This window comes from Myotis myotis, unplaced genomic scaffold (genome assembly GCF_014108235.1).
Source record: "Myotis myotis isolate mMyoMyo1 unplaced genomic scaffold, mMyoMyo1.p scaffold_m19_p_19, whole genome shotgun sequence".
Lineage (NCBI taxonomy): Eukaryota > Metazoa > Chordata > Mammalia > Chiroptera > Vespertilionidae > Myotis > Myotis myotis.
In genome coordinates, this window is record NW_023416323.1 from 6,269,044 (window position 1) to 6,287,855 (window position 18,812).

The 18,812-nt window shown below is 45.6% G+C and overlaps 1 pseudogene; it reads right to left on the minus strand.

Annotated features, from left to right (window-relative positions):
• Positions 1–6,863: 6,863 nt before the first annotated feature.
• LOC118674709 lies at positions 6,864–10,761 on the minus strand (annotated as a pseudogene).
• Between the last annotated feature and the right edge of the window lie 8,051 nt (positions 10,762–18,812).

Below are 18,812 nucleotides of genomic sequence, written 5' to 3' on the forward strand. Positions count from 1 at the left end.
AGCCGCCCTCGAGTTCCGAGTTCTGCCTGCTGCCAGACAGTCCAGTTTCTCCCCATGTGAGTCCTGGGTCTCCAGAGCCTTCACGGAACTGGAGTTCAGAGCAGTCTGGGGCTTGTGACTCCCTCCCGATTCAAAAAGACCGCCGCGTCCTCAGGTACCAGCCCCTTTCCTCGCGTGCGTGTGAGCCTCCGTACCTCTGCACTTTACTTCCGCAGCTCCTCTGAGTCTCAGTGTGCTTTTCTCTTTTCTTCTAGTTGTAGAATTTACACTCAGCCAGCCTTCCTGTAGTTCTGGATGTTGTCCGTTTTATCTTTTCATTGTATTTTTGAAGTTGTTGTGGGAGGCAGCAATTTCCCAGTGTTTACCTATGCCACCATCTTAGTTTCTCTGGTTTCCTATTTTTTTTCACCATTCATTTTTATGTTTTTTGTTTTTTTTTAATCCTCACCTGAGAATATTTTCCCCATGGATTTCTAGAGAGAGTGGACGGGAGGGAGGAGGGGGAGAGAGAGAGAGAAAGAAACATTGATGTGAGAGACATATCAATTGTTTGCCTCCCACATGCGCCCTGATCAACCAGGGCTGGGGAACCTGCAACAGAGGTACGTGCCCTTGACTGGAAATAGAACCTAGGACCCTTCGGTCTGCGGGCCAGTGCTCTAACCACTGAGCAACTGGGCAGGCCATTTTATATTTCAAACCTTCAGTCTAGGATTTTCTTCATTTTTTTCTGAAGTTTATCCTTTAGAAGTTCTTTGGAAGAGGGTATCTTAGGAATTGTTCCTTAGTTTTTAATGTATCTAAACAATAATTTTATTTTTGCTCTCAAAAGGTAGTTTTGCTGCACATACAATTCTGTGTGAAAGTTATTTTATTTCAGCACTTCTGGTATCTCATTCTACTGTCTTCTGGCTACTATTATCTCATTGCCATTGAGAAATAAGAAGTAACACCTCTGGTTATGGTGATGATTTTCCTTTCTGTGTGCTAAGGTTTACTTTTTGTCTTGTGTGGATCTATTTTTAATATTCTGTGTAGGATTCATTGGATTTCCTAAATTTGAGGAAGAGTCATCAATTCTAAAAAATTCTCAGATTATCTCTTCAAATGTGCTTCTCCCATTCTATCATTAAAAACCCTCACATAAATTAGATGTATGTTGGACCTTCCCATTCTGCTCCATATTTCTTAACCCATTGTTTGCAATTTCCCTTCTCCTGTCTCCCTGTGCTGCAACCTGTGTAACTTCTTAAAATATAAATGTTTTCTAGTTTCTTCTCCTTTCTGCTGTGATATAATCTATTTAATTTGTCTACTGGGTTTTAAATATATATATATATATATTGATTTCAGAGAGGAAGGAAAAGGAGAGAGAGATAGAAACATCAATAATGAGAGAGAATCATTGATCAGCTACCTCCTGCACACCCCACACTGGGTATCAAGCCTGCAACCTGGGCATGTGCCCTGACCAGGAACTGAACTGTGACCTTCTAGTTCATAGGTCGATGCTCAACCACTGAGCCATACCAGCTGGGCTTTACTGGGTTTTTAATTTCTCACTTCAGTAATTTCTAGTTTTTCTTATTCAAATCTTCCTCATTAATCTTGATAGTCTCTTTTCCTTCAATAGTGTTCAAACTCCATCTTTAATTTCTTTAAAAATTTAATATATATTGACTATTGACCTGGCCGGGAAGGTTAGCAGTTAGATAGTCAGCCAGCACATGGAAGGGTCATGGGTTTGATTCCCAGTCAAGGATGTACCTGGATTGCAGATTTGATCTTGTCCTAGGTGAGGCACGTGTGGGAGCAACCAGTCAATGTGTCTTTCCTACATCCATGTTTCTCTCTCCCTCCCTCCTTTTCCTCCACTCTCTCTAAAATCAATGGAAAAATATCCTCAGGTGAAGATCAATAAAATACAACATTAAAATAAAACACTAAAATGTGATGTGTTTATTTTATATCCTGTACCTTATAATTCCAATATTTATACCATTTGTGGGTCTCATGCTGAGATTTATTGCTTCTGCTTTAGTCATTTGTGGAACTCATGTTCCTTGGGATTTTATCTGTGGAAATTCTTTGAAGTCTGAGTTTAAAATGTATTTCTCTGGATAGAGTTAGTGTTTGCTTATGCCATGGACCTGTGGGAATAGCTGACTTGAAACATTCTAAAATTTTGCCTGGAGGTCTTTCTGGCTACACAGATAGTACAAATTTAGGTTCTAATCCAGTGATGGCGAACCAAGACACGCGTGTCAGAGGTGACACGCGAACTCATTTGTTTTTTGGTTGATTTTTCTTTGTTAAATGGCATTTAAATATATAAAATAAATATCAAAAATATAAGTCTTTGTTTTGCTATGGTTGCAAATATCAAAAAATTTCTATATGTGACACGGCACCAGAATTAAGTTAGGGTTTTTCAAAATGCTGACACGCCGAGCTCAAAAGGTTCGCCATCACTGCTCTAATCCCACAGGAATGTGGGCTTACCATTGGGAATTCTCAGGGGAAACTCTCTCACTTTACTCATTAGAGCGGCAGAGACAAACACAGCTCACTGCCATCCTTTTCCAAGGAGAAGGTTTAAAAAAAGGTACAAACTGAGGGTTGGCTCTCAGGTTCTGGAACGTTATATGTAGGTCTCTGACCTTTCTTCTCACTCTGCTTGAGTCCCAGGGTTTTTCTTCTGTGAAAACGGCCTATTAGCACCCAGGCTTAAGGCAGATACCCAGGAAGAATGATGAGTCTATAGCTCTCTTTATATCTCTGCATTCATGCTTCTTGTTTTCAGTCTGTAAGGATGGAGTTCGAGTGGGACAGCTGAGAGGAAGAACCTGGGGATCTGGGCCCCACGCCGCCTCTGCAGCCCTTCACTGAATTAGAGAGCTAATTTACATATAATTAATTGCACCCATTCATTTTAAAATTAATTATATCCTGTCCCTTGCTTTCATGGACAACAAGTCCATTTACGTATCCAATAGTTACTGCCCTTATTCAGAGAACCCCAAAGGACTGGTACATCCTAAAACCAAGGAATGTCTGTTATGGTTGAATCATCTCCCCGTACTCTCACACACAAAATCATACGTGGAAGCTCTAACCCTCGGTGCTTCAAAATGACTGTATTTGTGAAACTGGACAACCAGTGGGTCTGGGTGCTGTCACTACTTGAGCCAATTAAGCAGAGACAGGGTTGAATCATGTATGAGCGTTTATTCCCAAAATGTCGACAGTATGAGGGATCAGCAGGTGATCCATGAAAATCTGCTTTAGCCCCACCCCCCACCCCAATAAACCAGCTGCTTATATCAGGTAGAAGGATAAAGATTACATGGGGAAGTGGTAGGAATTACAGGCCTGAGGAAGCAGGCAGGTGTCATGGTACAGGTCACAGGCAATGCAGGCCTGGGGTCGCAGAGGGTGGGCGCCTCCAGAACTAGACTGCTGCATGTTAATCTTTTCATGGTGATAGGCAGTTCTCAGAAAAGGAGAATGGACTGCATTTCGAGATTAACTCCCATATCCAGGGCGTACAACTCTCAGCTGAGGTCAGAATGTGCTTTCTCTAATCAGAACAGAACAATCATGGTTAACAGAGCAGGGTTAATATTTCTTAAACTACAGCTATCCCCACTATTCTATTCCTGCCCCTCACATTTGAGATGGGGCCTTTAACAATGGGATTAAGTTAAAATGAGGCTGTTAGGATGGGCCCCAATTCAATCGGACAGGGTATTTGAGCACGGAGACGCCAGGGATGTGTGTGCCAAAGAGAGAGACCCAGAAGCCAAACCTGCCCACACCTTGATCTTGGATGTCTAGTCTCCAGAACTGTGAGAAAATAAGTCTCTGTTGTTGCGAAAGTCATTCAGTCTGTGGAACGTTGTTACTGTAGCCTGCACAGACTGGCACGGTCTCCAAGGCTATAATTTCAGACACCGCCTCAGCCTGGAGGCAGGAACTCTGATTGCACATGGGGGCCTTTCCTAAGCTGTTCACATCACCCCCATAGCACAGCCTGGCTGGCAGACAGACGTAGCAGCCCAGACCTAGGAGGCGTCTCATCCTGCATCATTATGCTTCTCTCTTCAGGGTGTCATGCACGTCCTTCTGCTCAAGAACGATGTGAGGACAGGCGACATCTCGGTGATGCTACAGTCGTTTCCAGATGACTTAGTTTGGAGGAGCGGGGGGATGTGCTGAGGAGGACGGGAGGAGAGGTGAGAGCAGCAGGAGGGGGGGGGGGCGGGAGGAGGGAAGAGGCACCTCTCATGAAACCAGATTTCTCTCCAAGGTCTGGGCGAAGAAGGCGTTTTACGAGGTCTGCACACAGAGGTAAATGCAGAAAGAGAGTGACGTCTGCTGAGTTTAGAACCAAGTGACTCAGAGGCGGCACAAGTGCCCCAGCCCTCTTCTGCTTCTTGACTGAGTCAGGAGGCGAATTCAGCTACAGATGATTACACCTGTTAACCTTTATGCCTTTCTTCCCCCAACCTTTATATAGGACCAATTCATTCCCTCATCGAAAAAATATTTACTGAGCACGATCACTGTATTGGGGCGTAGCAGTTAAGGGGACAGTCCTCCTGCATGCAGCCCCAAGTCTGGGCAGGCAGGAGAGGCACTGAGCATGGGCAGACAGGAGTGTGGTGTGTTGGAGAAGGGGCAGTAGAAGGCGCTGCAGAGAGAACCAACCAGATCTGAAGGCATCAGTGAGGAAGGTGACGTAGAAGATGAAGAGGAGGGTGAGAGAATAAGTTCCACGCAAAGAGAACCATGTTATCAAAGCCTTAAAGTCGTTAACGTGTCAGTTCAGGCGAGAGATGATGGTGCTTGGAAGAGGGTAGCTTCTGTGTGGACTGAGAAAAGTGACAGGTTTAGAAACTCTGGATCCTCCTAAAGCAGTGGTTCTCAACCTTCCTAATGCCGCGGCCCTTTAATACAGTTCCTCATGTTGTGGTGACCCCCGACCATAACATTATTTTCATTGCTACTTCATCACTGTAATTTTGCTCCTGTTATGAATCGTAATGTAAATATCTGATATGCAGGATTTATTTTCATTGTTACAAATTGAACATAATTAAAGCATAGTGATTAATCACAAAAACAATATGTAATTATATATGTGTTTTCCGATGGTCTTAGGCGACCCCTGTGAAAGGGTCATTCCACCCCCAAAGGGGTCGCGACCCACAGGTTGAGAACCGCTGCCTTAGAAGGACGTGGCTCTCTCAGCTCCTGAGGAATATGACTCAATGAAATATCCAGCAGGCAAGGGAGTGTATTAGTTTACTGTTGCTGCTGTAACATGTTACCACAGACTCAGTGCTTACAATAACACAGATTATTTTTTTTAATCTAGAAATTAATACTATTTTGAGTTGGTAAAATGCTCTTTTGCACACACATTTCCGGCATCTGGTACAGTTAACCGAATGTCCATTTTTACGCAACTCTCACACAGAACAGCTTCCACACTGTCCTCTCATCTGAGCATTAAAAACGCTTGACGTTCTTAAGTCTTCACAACATCCCTGTGAGGTAGGCGGTATTGACTCCATTCTACAGACGGGGCGGTCTGGGCACGGAAAGGTAGCAGCTCCTCGGAGGGGAGGCAGCAGGTCTGCGCTCCGCGGCTCCGCCTCCACGTTCCGGGTCCCAGCGCCGCCGCCGCCCTGCGCGGAAGGATCTCACAGAGCCACGCTCCGGTCTAGTGCAGAGTTAAACGAGGGTCTTCACAGCTCCTATGTTTGACTCCTAAATCCAACCACTCTCCCTGAACTGGAAAGACAAAAATATGACTAAACCTCAGTCGGGATTATTTGCTCTATTTAAGACTTTTACGAGTCGTCTTACATTTTGTAGCTGTGTGAGCGCGCAAACCCCTTTGGAAGACAATTTGAAATGGCATCAGGGATGATGAAATTTTGAGAACGGAACATAGAAATCAATAGTTAATAGATTTGAATCAAACCACAAAACTACACGCTATGGTAGAGTAAAAATAAAACCCAAATCGACGGAGAGCAGTACTTCCCAGTGTCTGACAAGGCCTCGCACAGAGCAGGTGTCCAGTAAGTTTCTTGGACGAAGGCCAGATGACACATGTTCGACATGCCTGCCACTGATGACACCCCCACTGGGGAGAAGGGCAGGGCAGGAGCCGGGAGGCCCGGGAGGCCACAGGCCCCGGGGGCTCCCTGGTAACACAAAGCCGCTCGGCCGCTCGATCGTCTGGGTGTGGATGCTCCTTTTCTGACAAAAGTTGGGGCTGTAAACACCGAGCCCCCCTGAACTTATACTGCCATTCATGTAAATAGGTCCGTAAATAGGATAGATACATGGAGAGCCTTATCAGGAAGTGTCTTGAAAACTGGATAGATGCTCATGCGCCGACCGAGGACGAGGACGGGAATGAGGTAGAGCTGTGCTGCGTGTGTGTTTCGGTTAAAATGTATCTCTAACGCTGGAAAGCCCTGGTGCCCACGCCCCTTCCGGAGGAAGAAACCTGGTTCTGAGTAATGAGTCCACCTCCCCCGGGGGCGGCGGCTTGGTTACAGCCTAAATACAGCGGGGCCTCAAAGGACGGCCTCTGCCTGACACCTAGGCTCCTGCGGCGTGGCTCGCCCAGCGCACTCTGGAGCGCACTGCTGACATGGCTCTTACTTGCTCCTCGTCCAAGAAAAGATTGCTCCGGGAAGTTGGGGGGGTGGGAGGGAGGGAGGGAGTTGTCCTTTGGTCCAGGGCTTCTGACCATTTGGTCTTGAGGGATATTCCCGAAGAGGAAATGGTGAGTATAAAATGATTAAGAAAATCCATCCTGCAGAGTGGCCGGCGGAGGCCGTTTTGTCCCGCGCTGCACGGAGTGGGAGGCACCGCGGCCCCCGAGGGTCATAGCTCCACCTTGACCCCTTTTACGAAAGGCAGGCCCGTGGGCACCCACTTCTTGTACTCCAGGTACTCCTCTCCAAAGAAGTGGGTCAGTGAGGTTTCCTCTCCCGTCCGGTCGCGGAAGAACCGCCACACCGTCAGGCGTAGCCCCCGCCGCAGATGGGGTTGCAGAGCATCACCTGGGTTCGGATACCCCAGTAAAACCACCCCACGTAAGAAGGGTGCCGGAACCAGGCATCACCGCGCTCCTCACCGGAGTGTGAGTTTCTGATTGTTCATTCTGCACCACGTGGTTGAAGGTGGAACCAGCCTTAAACATCACCGCTTCCCTCAGACGTTCCCCGGAGACACCATCAGCAGCCCGTGGCGCGGAGCCCGGTGACCTGCTTCAGTGCTGGCCAGAGGAGGCTCTCGAGGGTGAGCTCTGTCCAAGAGGACAGGGCAGCCACGGTGTGCTCCAGGCTGTGATTCGGGAGGAAGGAGTCCAGGGACAGGCTGTTGGGGTTGTTGGCCGCCGGGACTAAGTGTTCAGAATAGTGAACGAGGACAGGGAGCACATATACCAGCCAAAGTGAGTCCAAGAAGACTGGCTGGAACTCAGGGCACCCCGCAGCCGAACACGAAGCCAAGGAGGCAGGCTCGGACGGCTGTGTGGCAGCGCGGCGGCCGGTAGAGCAGCAGCAGCAGCAGCAGCAGCAGCAGCAGCAGCAGCAGCAGCAGCAGCAGCAGCGCGCTGAGCCCGGCCACGTGGAGCGCCAGCGGCGGGCGGCCCTGCAGGCCGGTGCGCGCGAGCAGAGGCAGCGCCAGCACCGCGGCGCCCAGCGGGAAGGCGGCCAGGCGGAGCCGCGCCTCGGAGCCGGCGGAGCCCCACCGCGCAGCCCGCCCTGGTGTGGACTGTAGCCCCGGGGAAACCCGCCCACTGCGCTTGCGCACGGCGCCCAACGTAGATTATTTTAATAGTTTGGGAGGACGAAAACCTGAAATGAATCTCACTGGGCTAAAATCAAGGTTCTTCGGGGCTGGTTCCTTCTGGAGGACCTAAGAAAAAATCAATTTCCTTGACTTTTCCAGCTTCTAGAGGCAACCTGTGTTTCTTGGCTCGTGGCCCCCTGTCCACCTTCAAAGCCTGCAATTGCATCACTCCAACCTCTGCTTCCATCATCACATCTCCTCTGACTTTCCTGCCTCCCTCGTCTTATGAGGACTTTTGGTAGTTACATTGGGTCCACTTGGATAATTCAGGATAAGCTCATTATCTAAAAATCTTTAACTTAATCATATCTGCAAAGTCTCTTGAGATTAGAACATGCACATCTTTGAGGACCAGTATTCTGCTTTCCACAGGGGCAAGTTAGCAATGGGCTCTCAGGCATCAGTACATGCTGTGTCCCTCTCCAGTCTCCCGCACTGTGTGCTGATTTCATCTCTTTTTTTCTCCGTTTCCCATTTATTCCTGTCCGTGCAACTCATTTAAAACAGATATCATTAGCTAGAGGCATTTGCTCCAAACCCCCTAATCTGTAGGGATGGTGGTCCAGGTTAAGGTGTCCTCTGGTTCCATGCACTGGAGTGAGCCTGATCAGACATGGTCTCCAGGTGGAGCTTCTAGAACAGCACAGTCCAAAAGAAATAGAGTGTGAGCCAGAGATGCAAGTCCCATATATGGATGTCCCCGAAAATGTATACACACCTGAACAGCTGATAACTTACTGAATTTCCACTCCTTTTCAGGTTAAACTGATTTGAAATAATGGGTGAAGCCAGATTAAGCTTTGAACAAAGAAAATTTATCCTGAAGTGCCACTAGACTATTTTTATGGGGATACATAAAATGCAAAGTTTACGGTACACAAACCCAGCAACAGTGGATGCACTGATGGCACACAAATATGGAACAAAATGATTCTTTTAAAAATGGACACAAACACTGGGGCAGTGGGGGCTTGCCCAGGGTGGGAATGGCTGGGGGGTGTCAATTGAGGAAAAAGGAGACATATGTAAAACTTTAGATAATAAAAAAATAAAAAATAATAAAATAGCTATATTAAAAAATCAAATCTTTATTGTTAGAAATATTTCATATGCCCCCCGCCCCCCCCGCCCCCCCGCCCCCCCAGGCCTTCACCACCCTATTGTCTGTGTCCATGGGTTATGCATATATACATACAAGTACTTTGGTTGATCTCTTCCCATCCACCCATCCACCCACCCACGGCTTCCCTCTGAGATTCCACAGTTTGATCTATGCTTTTATGTATCTGGATCTTATTTTGTTCATCAGTTTATTTTGTTCATTAGATTCCACATATGAGTGACATTATGTGACACTTGTCTTTCTCTGATTGGCTTATTTCGCTTAGCATAATACTCTTCAGGTCCGGCCATGCTAGTCAAAGGGTAAGAGATCCTTCTTTTTTACTGCTGCATAGTATTCCATGGTGTAAATGTATCACAGCTTTTTTATCCACTCATCTACTGATGGGCACTTGGGCTGTCTCCAGATCTTACCTATTATAAATTGTGCTGCTATGAACATAGGAGGGGTGCATACATTCTTTCTGATTGATGTTTCAGGTTTCTCAGGATATATTCCTGAAGTGGGATCACTGGGTCAAATGGCAGTTCCATATTGAATTGTTTGAGGAAACTCCATACTGTTTTCCATAATGGCTGCACCAGTCTGCATTCCCATCAGCAGTGCACTAGGGTTCCTTTTCTCCACAACCTCACCAGCACTTGTCATTTGTTGACTTGTTGATGGTAGCCATTCTGCCAGGTGTGAGGTGATACCTCATTGTCATTTTAATTTGCATCTCTCTGATGATCAGTAACGTTGGGCATTTTTTCATAGTCTCTTGGCCATCTATATGTCCACTTTGGAGAACTGTCTATTTAAGTCCTTTGCCCATTTTTAAATTGGATTGTTTGTCTTCCTTTTTTAAAGCTGTATGAGTTCCTTATATATTTTGGATATTAACCTTTATCAGATATATCACTGCCAAATATGTTCTCCCATACAGTGGGCTTCCTTTTCATTTGGTTGATGGTTTCTTTTGCTGTGCAGAAGCCTTTTATTTTGATGTAGTCCCATTTGTTTACTTTCTCCTTAGTTTCCTTTGCCCCAGGAGATGTATCAGTAAACATATTGCATAGAGCAGTCTAGCCAGGATCTCTAGCCAAGTTCTGGTCAGGATCTCCAGCAAAGTTCTGGTTAGGATCTCCAGCCAGGTTCTGTAGCCATGTTCCCTCGCTAGGTTCTCCAGCCAGGTCTGGAGAGATGTCTGAGGTTTCTTCTAGTATTTTTATGGTTTCCTGACTTACATGTAAGTCTTTTATACATTTTAAGTTTATTCTTGTGTATGGTGTAAGCTGGTGCTCTAGTTTTATTTTTTGCATGTATCTGTCCAATTTTTCAACACCATTTATTGAAGAGATTGTCTTAAGTCCACTGTATGTTCTTGCCTCCTTTGCCAACTATTAATTGAGCATAATGTCAACTATTAATCTGGGGTCTCTGTTCTGTCCCATTGTTCTTGTGCCAGTATCAGGCTGTTTTGATTACAGTGGCTTTGTAGTATAGCTTGACATCTGGTATTGTGATCCCTCCAACTTTGTTTTTCTTTCTCAAGATTGCTTCAGCTATTCGGGGTCTCTTTTGGTTCCATATAAATTTTTGGAGTATTTGTTCTAGATCTGTGAAATATGCTGTTGGTATTTAGTAGGGATTGCATTGAATCTGTAGATTGCCTTGGGTAGTATGGACATTTTAATGATGTTAATTCTACCAATACACGAACCCGGTTTATTCTTCCACTTGTTTATATCTTCTTCTAGCTCATTTTTTAACGTCATGTAGTTCTCTGAGTATAAGTGATTTACCTCCTTGGTTAAGTTTATTCCTAAGTATCTTAAATTTTGTTGCAGTGGTAAATGGGATTGTTTGTTTAATTTCTCTTTCTGACAATTCATTATTGGTGTATAAAAATGCCATCGATTTCTGGGTGTGAATTTTGTCAAATTCCTTTATTAAATCCAGCAATTTTTTTGGTGGAGTCTTTAGGATTTTCTATGTACATTATCATGTCATGTACAAATAATGTGAGAATTTTACTTCCTTCTTTCCAATTTGGATGCCTTTTATTTCTTCTTCTTAAAAATACTTTTATTGATTTCAGAGAGGAAGAGAGAGAGAGAAAGAGAGAAACATTAATGATGAAAGAGAATCATTTGCCGGAGTCCAACCCCAGCAGGTCCAGGGGTCCCCAAAGGTGTGGATGGAGTCAGCGAAAAAGGAATGACATGGAGACAGCGTTCAGTTGATCAGCAGTCTAGCCAGGATCTCTAGCCAAGTTCTGGTCAGGATCTCCAGCAAAGTTCTGGTTAGGATCTCCAGCCAGGTTCTGTGTCCATGTTCTCTTGCTAGGTTCTCCAGGTTCTCCAGCCAGGTTCTGTAGCCATGTTCCCTCGCTAGGTTCTCCAGCCAGGTTCAGTCACCAGGTTCTAGTCAGGTTCTCTTGCCAATTTCTGTAGTCAGGTTCAGTCCAGGATCTTTTGCCATGTTCTCTCGCTAGGTTCTGTCTCTAGGTTCTGAGGCCAGTTTCTGTCCAGGATCTTTTGCCATGTTCTGTCTCTAGGTTCTTCTCTAGGTTCTGTGTCTAAGTTCTGTGCCTCTTGGTTCTGTCTTCTAAGTTCTGTCTCTTGCTGTCTTGTTACATCTGTATTTATACCAGTTGATTCAATCCTATCAATCTCTATTACAAAGGTTAGGGCGTTTCTTATCTCCATTCCAGGGAGTAAAGATTATGTTGCTTAAGCATGATTGTTCATAGTTAAAGTGATTAATTACCCGCCTGGCACTTAGTTGAGGGGTTTTATTCCCTCCCTAACTTCAGGGGAAAATCCCTACCTGGGGAAACAACCTTTCTCAGAGAGGAAACCTTGGTTAAAACACATAGTGCCAAGAAGGTGAGCAAACATTTTAAGAACAGTATGCCATATATGCCAGGTCCTTTGAAACAGCAAGGATGGACCGGCTCCCGGCAATCATTGATTGGCTGCCTCCTGCACACCCCACCAGGGGATGGAGCCCACAACCCAGGCATGTGCCCTGACTGGGAATCGAACTGTGACCTCCTGGTTCATAGGTTGAAGCTCAAGCACTGAGTCACCGTGGCCAGGCTATTTCTTCTTGCCTGATTGCTGTGGCTAGCACTTCCAGTACTATGTTGAATAAGAGTGGAGAAAGTGGACATCACTGTCTTGTTCCTGTTCTTAGGAGAAATGGTTTTAGTTTTTGCCCACTGAGTATGATGTTGGCTATAGGTTTGTCATATATGACCATTATTATGTTGAGATAAGATCCTTCTATTTTCACTTTGCTGAGAGAGGAATTAAATTTTGTTGTTTAGCCACCCAGTCTGTGGTTATCTGTGTATAACTAATGCACACTCCTTTTGCCAGTCTTCAGTGTTGCCCTTGAACTACATTCCTGTCCTTCAATAAGTTAAACATAGAGTTGCCACTTAATCCAGCAATTTCATTTCTAGGTATATTCCCAAGAGATTTGAGAATGTGGTCACACACAAATGTGTACAGAACATTCATAGTAGCATTGTTCATAATAGCCAAAAAGCAGAAACAACCCAAATGTTAATCAACTGATGAATGGATGAACAAAAAAAGGTGTTAGATTCATGCAATGGAATATTATTCAGCCATAAAAAGGAGCGAAGGTCTGCCCTGGCCAGTTTGCTCAATGGTTAGAGCATTGACCCTTGGACAAAAGGGTCCCCATCCCCAGTTGGGGCGTGAGTGGGGGGCAATCAATCAATGTGCCTCTCTCTCTCCCTCTCTCTCTCTCTCCCCGTCCTGGTTCAGTCAACTGCAAACCCAGCGGGGCAGCTCTGCTCTGCTGCTCCTTTGAGTGGTGTTTGCTACTAACAAGCCCAAGGCCAGCAGTTGGCCCCTCTTCCCAATGTGGTGTGACCACAAGGCCTGGGAAAGTTACTGTGTTTTCAAAAGACATCCCAGTAAGAGTTGGAGAGATGGAGGGGGTTGTGGCTGAGGGGCGCTGCTCTTCTGGCATCAGCCAGTGGTCCTTTGTGTGGAGAACACTTTTTTTCTGGGCCATACACAAGAAGCAGCTGAGCCAGCTGGTCAACGGGCGGATTATGAGGATCAGAGTTGTCCCAGAGCAGACAAGCCAGAGTGCTTGTTGCTGTGTGCTAGTCCCATTAGTCACAAACACATTACTCCTCTCCGTCCTCAAACAACACTACGAAGTGAGTGCCATTGGCCACATTTCAAAGAAAATATCCCCGACAGTGAATACTGAAGTTCTGTCTAAAGCAGCCGTGGGCAAACTATGGCCCGCGGGCCAGATCCGGCCCGTTTGAAATGAATAAAACTAAAAAAAAAAAAAAAAGACCATACCCTTTTATGCAATGATGTTTACTTTGAATTTATATTAGTTCACACAAACACTCCATCCATGCTTTTGTTCCGGCCCTCCGGTCCGGTCCAGTTTAAGAACCCATTGTGGCCGAAACCGGTTTGGCTCAGTGGATAGAGCGTCGGCCTGCGGACTGAAGGGTCCCGGGTTCGATTCCGGTCAGGGGCATGTACCTGGGTTGCGGGCATATCCCCAGTGGGAGATGTGCAGGAGGCAGCTGATCGATGTTTCTCTCTCATCGATGTTTCTAACTCTATCTCTCTCCCTTCCTCTCTGTAGAAAATCAATAAAATATATTTAAAAAAAAGAACCCATTGTGGCCCTCGAGTCAAAAAGTTTGCCCACCCCTGCTCTAAAGTCACAGTCACTGCGCTCTGGACCTTACATGCAGCACCCCATTTATTTATTTTTTTAAAATACATTTTATTGATTTTTTACAGAGAGGAAGGGAGAGGGATAGAGAGTTAGAAACATTGATGAGAGAGAAACATTGATCAGCTGCCTCCTGCACACCTCCTACTGGGGATGTGCCCACAACCAAAGTACATGCCCTTGACTGGAATCGAACCTGGGACCCTTCAGTCCGTAGGCCGATGCTCTATCCACTGAGCCAAACCGGTCAGGGCGCATCACCTCATTCAGTCCTCACGGCAACAGATGAAGTGGGAACCGTCATTGCTATAACTTGTAACCACAGAACCAGCTCAGAAAGGTCCTATCCTGTTTCTAACAAGATACAAGTTGCCTCTGAGAGGACCACAACGCAAGGCATGCTGCTGAAACGTGTGCAGAGGAGAGAACTTTGACCTTCAGCTGCACCTGGAACCATAGTCTTGGGCCAGAACATGACGGGAGCTTGAACACTAGAACCCTTTCAGAAGTGAAGGGTCCATTGTCCAGGAAGATCCGGTGCTGAATTTACCATAAATGCCCAACTTCCAAAGCTCTGCCATCAAAACCCGCACCACCAGTGCTTCCACACACCAGCCTGCTCCCCCTCCCTCTCATCCTCAGTCTTTGCGTTTCAAACCCTGGCTTAAAAGCCATCAGGGGGTCGAGGTTTCAAGCAATAGATGGATTCCTGTTCTCCTTCTTGGTGCCCTGCAGATAAAATGGCTTTAATTCTCCATTGCAAACTCCAGTGTTTGCTGTGCATTGACTGGCACACTGAGCCTCATGCCATTTGGTTTGGTAACATTACCATCCCTTTTCTGTGGGAAGGGAAGGTGCCCCAGGGCTGTTCATTCCCATGGGCAAGGCCACACCACGGGCAACTGCCAGGCGGAGCAGTGTGGCGAGCACTCACAGCAGCCACTGCACTCTGCCTTCCACCCCAGAGTCAGCTGAGACCCAGGGAGCCTTGTGCACTTGCCTAAGGTTAGAGAATAACTGGCTGGGCTGGCTTGGAACAACACACTTTTATCAAAAGCGCTGTTGCATTCACTCAAGAACTGTCTGATGAGTGCCTACCATAGGAACGATATTGCGCTAAAAACATGGAGTCCGAAGACCAAAACCCACAGTTACTGCCCAAAAGGAGAACAGCTAAGTGGGAAGACAGTCATGCAAACCACTGTGATTCAACTAAAACAGGTGTTGATTCTAGTGCAGCGGTTCTCAACCTGTGGGTCGCGACCCAACCCTTTCACAGGGGTCGCCTAAGACCATTGGAAAACACATATATAATTACATATTGTTTTTGTGATTAATCACTATGCTTTAATTATGTTCAATTTGTAACAATGAAATTGGGGGTCACCACACCATGAGGAACTGTATTAAAGGGTCGCGGCATTAGGAAGGTTGAGAACCGCTGCTCTAGTGGGATCCGATAAAGAGCCCGTTTGCCCTGGAAGCCTTCACAAGGGATTCATGTTGGGAAAAAACAAGACTGGACAGAAACCACATGATTCATTTTTTAAAAAGTATTGCAGTAGAGAGAGAGAGAGAGAGAAAAAAAACAAAATCATGCTCTTAACCACACAAGAAGTTTATGGCCTTCAAGTTGAAGAACCAGCTTAGAAAACTATTGTTAAATCTTTTAGATCATTTGACATGATTTTATAAACCATGTCTAATTTTCAAACCAACTATCGCTTTTCATCTATGGAATTTATCTAAAAATGTTTCAAGCCTTAAAGAGAATTCAAGTAAAAATAGCTTTAGCAGGAAATAAAAACTAACAAGTTTCATTAGCACGGGGAGTGTTCTTATCTTTTTTTAAGAACAGTAAATTCTGTGGAATTGAAAAATACATTTACTTTAAGATTTTCATTGGCTTTTAAATCCAGCTTATACTTTATCGATTGAAAACGCTAACTTTCATTCTTAAAGGGGAAGCACATATTCTGACCTTACGTTTTCTTCTCAAAAAGGGGTCTCTGTGCTTTTCATCCAAATGAGGGAATAGTATATTCAAAGTCTAGCAACTTGAGAATGTGGTTTGCTTTAGGAACCCATAGGTTGATATATTTCCAGAGCATCAAGATCAGGAACAAAGATGAGGCTGGGCTGTAGCTGAAAATAACTTTGAAGAGGCGTTTATGCTGAAGTTGAAATTTCACCCTGATTGGCTAGTAGACAGTGAAAAGGAAAAACGCTCTTTCTCCCTCTCCTCACCATTCTACTCTCAGTACTTCAGTTCTGCTCACCAATGCGTGGGTTTCTTTCCCATACCAAGAAGTTCTCCACTTCTCTGCTGACACCAGCTGGGTGTCCTATAATTCAATTAAATTGTGACACTGTCTCCCTGGAGTTAGCATCAGATCCCACAGGCGAAGGGCTCAAGTCCCACAAGACACCCCCGCCCCATGCAAACTGCAAGTAGTAGTGGGCCTTAGGTTACCCACAGTCTGTCCGACTTGGCTACGAAGTGGGGATTCCCGCCAGAACTGCTCACAGAACTCAGGAAAACAATCCACCTACTGGTTTGTTATAAAAGGATACAACTGGGGAACAGCCAAATGGAAGAGACACATAGTGCAAGATCTGGAGGGAGGGGAGCAATTTCCTGCCGTTCACCAACCCAGAAGCTCTCTGAACCCCTCAGCAGTTTTTCGGGAGCCTTCATTATGTAGGCTTGATTGACCAGCTCTATGGCCATTGGTGATTACCTCAACCTCCAGCCTGGGTGGGTGGGTCTGAAAATTACAACCCTCTAAGCAACCAGCCCCAGTCGGTCCCTAGGTTACCTGCAGGCTTTCCAAAAGTCAGGTGTGGTTGAAAGGGGCTTGTTAACCAAAGACGCTCCTTTCACCTTTATCCTCTTCTCACGTAGGAAAGAAAACTCCAAGGGTTTTAGGAGCTTTGTGCCGAGAAAGAGAATACAGACTAAATATTTATTACACATCACAAAATCATAGGCAGTATTGAAATTATTTTGTCAAGAGTCTGAAATGATCAGTTTTACCAACGTAGAAAGCGCCTCTGATGGCAGCCCCAGGGTGGATAGCAGAGAAGCAGGAGATTGTTTGGAGTCAGTATCAGTTATGAAGTTACTGTCTCTGAGCTCCAAGCCCACCCTCCGGCTCCCCACTTTCCAACGCTGAGCTGGGAAACCACGTTTCTGCGGGGCCGGTGCCAGACGGCTCTCTGTCGTACTCGGGAAACAGGGTTTGCCAGGAGACTTCAGCAGGAGCGTGACCAACTCCTCCCGGTTTGCCCAGGACTCTCCCCATTTTATCACTGAAAGTCCTGCCTCCCGGGAACCCCTTCCCTGCGTGGTTGCACACCTTCCCCAGAAGGGACTTGCCATCTGTTACTGTGAGGACATTTCACTTCACTGGCAGCAGCCTTGGCAGTGCCTTCCTGTAGCAACAGCTGAATCCAGTTTGTCATTTTCTAACACTTGCAAAACCAGTTCCGTCAGCAACATCAGCGCCAGGCGGGGGCGCACAGTCTGTTCCCCCAGCTCCAGGAGCCCCGGTGCTGCTTCCTGCACCTTGCTTTTTCCCCACTTAACTATACAGCAGGTCCTTGAATAACAGCGTTTCAATCAATGTCGTTTTTTATATAATGTTCAGAACTTAACTCTTGTTTATATCAATTAACTCATGGTAAAATGGTTTTAGTGTAAGTTGTTTTGCTTAGTCACAGAACCTATTGATAATATTAGGTGAGGAATCACTGAATCTTGGAGGTCACTACCGCCCCCCCCTTATCTATATACATAAAAGCCTAAGTGAGCATTATGACCAGACGACCAGTTGGTAGCTATGATGCACACTGACCACCAGGAGGCAGACGCTCAATGCAGGAGCTGCCCCCTGGTGGTCAGTGCACTTCCACAGCCAACCTCCCATGGCCAGCCAACCTCCCACGGCCCCTCCCCTGGCCAGCAGCAGTCCCTCCCCTTGGCTGGCCCCAATTGGCCCTGATTGCCGGCCAGGCCGAGGGTCCCCACCCATGCACAAATTCGTGCACTGGGCCTCTAGTGTATATATATATATATAATCCTAATATATTTCTTTTTACAGCTCTATTGTATTCTATTTCTGTGGATTGCATAGTTGATTTAACCAGTACTTTATTATTCACTAGAGGCCCAGTGCACGAAATTCATGCATGGGTAGGGTCCCTAGGCTTGGCAGGCGATCAGGGCTGATGGGGGCCTTCTGGCTGCCAGCTGTCCATGGGGCCTTCCTTCGTTCTGCGCCGCCCCCTGGTGGTAAGCACACAATTGAACTCAGTCTTCCAGTCAAACTCCCGAGGGGACACTTTGCATATTAGCCTTTTATATATATAGATGGACACATCAATAGTTGCCAGTTTTTTGCTATTATAAATAGTGCTGCAATGAAGAGGCACACTTACGTGGCATTTTATTTTTCCATCTGCAGGTCTTTGCAATAGAATCCTAGATGAGGGTTTTTGTTTTGTTTTTATTTTTTTACTTTTTTGCATTTCACCAGCAAGGTGTGAGAATCCCTCTTTCCCCACAGCATTGCCCATGGAGTTTTGTCAAACGTTTGGACTTTTGCTAGTCGATAGGTGAGAAAAAGGATTTCAGTACAGTTTTATTTTTTTTTATTATGAATGAAGTTGAGCATATCATATGTGGAAATATTTGCATTTCTTTTTAAGTTAACGCTCTGTTCACGTATCTTTCCCATTTTTAAGAGATTTCTTGGTCTTTTCCCACTCAATTTTTAGAAGCTTTTCACATTTTAGGAATACTAGTCCTTTGTGATATAAGTTGAACATATTTTTCTTATTTTGTTATCTGAAGTTTTCAGCTTGTGTCTGGAGGGTTTGTGTTTTGGAACAGCACAAATTTTTCATTTTTGTTTGGCCATTTAACAAAATTCTCTTTTATTGCTTCTGGATTTTGATGAATAGTTGGAAAATTTACCCTATTGGCAGGTCATTAGAGGACTCACCAGAATTTTCTTTTATTGTTTGTGAGGTTGTGTTTTTTCACTTAGATCTTTGATACACTTGGGATTTAATCTGG